This window comes from Peromyscus maniculatus, chromosome 19 (assembly GCF_049852395.1).
Source record: "Peromyscus maniculatus bairdii isolate BWxNUB_F1_BW_parent chromosome 19, HU_Pman_BW_mat_3.1, whole genome shotgun sequence".
In the NCBI taxonomy this organism is placed as follows: domain Eukaryota; kingdom Metazoa; phylum Chordata; class Mammalia; order Rodentia; family Cricetidae; genus Peromyscus; species Peromyscus maniculatus.
Genome location: NC_134870.1, coordinates 42,926,738 through 42,929,358, shown reverse-complemented (window position 1 = coordinate 42,929,358; position 2,621 = coordinate 42,926,738). Strand labels below are relative to the sequence as shown.

At 36.2% G+C, this 2,621-nt stretch overlaps 1 non-coding gene across 1 annotated transcript; it reads left to right on the top strand.

The window, feature by feature from the left end:
* Positions 1-240: 240 nt before the first annotated feature.
* LOC121824196 (U6 spliceosomal RNA) lies at positions 241-347 on the top strand. Its single transcript, XR_006066014.1, has one exon. It is a non-coding gene; the product is annotated as a U6 spliceosomal RNA (small nuclear RNA).
* Positions 348-2,621: the final 2,274 nt, after the last annotated feature.

Here is a 2,621-nt window from a genome sequence, read left to right as displayed (position 1 = left end):
ACCCAATGGTGCTCTGCAGTTCTGCCATGCATAATAATAGGATACCATTTATCTTGTTGTCCCTTATAACAGAGCAATATATTCAAGAAGACACCTGAGGATACAGAAAGTAATTAGATTTATGTGTATGTGGATTTAGAAATACTGACAATTAAGAGCTAAAATGAGGAAAACAAATGTTTTCAAGGTGCGTACAAAATTTTTTTCTGTATAAAATAGCCTGTTAAAAGTAGGTACATGGTGCTCGTTTCGGCAGCACATATACTAAAATTGGAACGATACAGAGAAGATTAGCATGGCCCCTGTGCAAGGATGACATGCAAATTTGTGAAGCATTCCATATTTAGAAAGAAAGAAAGAAAGAAAGAAAGAAAGAAAGGAAGGAAGGAAGGAAGGAAGGAAGGAAGGAAGGAAGGAAGGAAGGAAGGAAGGAAGGAAAAAAGAAGTAGGCCCATGGCTATTGTCTGAAAATATGTAATTGGAAGAAAACTATGCAAATATAGAAAGTTATATTTACAAGTAAAAGCCAAAAGTACTTAATTATATATTTGGGCTAAACCTTTTTACAGAAACACTTCAGAAAATAGAGATAACACTGACACATGCATGACCATTGAGAGCGTCATAGTGCAGGAGACCTGAAGCAAGAAGCTGAAACTCTAACAAGATGACAGAATGCAATGGGTATTTCCTTCAAAATTTGAGTATGAAAAGGGCCAAATAAGAACTTGGTAAAGTAATTTTAATATGAATTTTATGACTTAGCTTAAGTTTACCTTGCTACTGTGTAAGAGAATAATGAGGGAATAAAATCCACTCCTTAAATTGTCTGGCATAAACTATCAACTCAGTATTTATTCATTGTGTGATTTTATTCTTATAATCCTTCAAATAAGTTATTAACCATTGCATTTTATAGATGAGGAAACGGGCTCATGGCAAACCAGGAGATGGCCCTTTGTCACTAAGAATGACCATCCCCCCAAAAAAAATTGGCTTTGGGGATTTGAATCTTTCCTCCCTACCTTATATTTGTTCCCAAAAACAAATCCCAGCACTCGGGAGGCAGAGCCAGGCGAATCTCTGTGAGTTCGAGGCCAGCCTGGGCTACCAAGTGAGCTCCAGGAAAGGTGCAAAGCTATGCAGAGAAACCCTGTCTCAAAAAACCAAAAAAGAAAAAAAAAAAAAAGAAAAAAAAAAAAAACCTCTACTTAGGAAGAGTCGAATAAGTTCAGGCTTTTTATAAAGATTTGGCAGCAGTTTCCATAACAGGTTGTTACATGTAAAGTGAAGAAAGACTTCATTGAATGAAATACCATTGTGTAACTTCAGTTGTTTTAAACTGAAAATGGTATGAGACATTTTATTCATGTAAAACAGAATTTACATTGCTACGTAGAATGGAATATTTTAGCAAGCACTATTTGTCACACCCAGATTAATGGGATTTAGGAGAAAAACAAAGAAAGAGTGAAAGATGCTCTGTTTCCAAAAGTTGACTATTGTCGATTCCACCTTAAACCTGAATGAGTAACCAGAAATATCTAAGAATAGTCAAGAAACTGAATGGGGCGTTCAGTCAGATGTCTGTGTGCAAAGAATCGAGTGTGACTAAAATATGTTATTCCTAAAAACCACAAGTCCAGGTGTGTGAAGCCCAAAACACTCATAAATCCTCAAGAATGCAGAGAGGAGAGCACTGTAGATGGTGTTGTCAGAATTCTATTGATTCTATCATGGACTTCTATCTGGGTCCTAGTAAGAAGTACCAAGAAATACGAAAAAACTGTTTTGCTACCACTTTTAGCACATGAAAGAACATAGGTAACAAATGCTTCTTAGTTTTCTATAATGACTTTACACAAAAATATAGACCCTCAAATGTTATTTTGTCAAAAACATAACTTCATAAACAATAGTACTTTATTACAAAGAACCCTGCTCCAGGCTAGACTTTCAGGGGACAGTATCAACAGCATGTAGCTGATGCTGGGCAGCTATGGGTGTGCTCTGAAATCCAGCCCAAGTGACAAAGAGCACAGTAGCATTCATGGGTTAAAATACACTGTGAGATATCAATCTGTGCTCCTTCATGGCTGCAACCTTCAAGTCCCAAAAGAATCCTGCAAAAACAAAACAAAACAAACAACAACAAACAAAAAACAAACAATAACAACAAACACAAAGAACTACAAAATGTATAGAGTTTGATTTTAGAAGAGGAGCATGTTAATGTATACTTTTGATTTGTTTTTCAATCAGTAGATAATATTGAAAACAAAGAGACAATAGACTATTGCAGTTCAGTTCATGAGAAGGTATCTTCTCCTCTTCATGGATATTGTTCAAGCATAAAATTGTGAAAACATTCAGTTAATTAATTAATTAATTCAGTTAATTAATGCCCAACCTCTCTGGTTATATTTCATTTCCAAAATGGCCTTTTCTCCAATTGACTAATTTGACAGTTTTATTCCTTACCTGCCTTTTGTTAGTGCTTGCTTTAGAACTCTTGCATTACAAACCCTTTCACAGCTGAGTGGTGGTGGCCCACACCTTTAGTTCCAGCACTCAGCAGGCAGAGGCTGGCAGCTTTGGGTTCGAGGCCAACCTGGTCTACA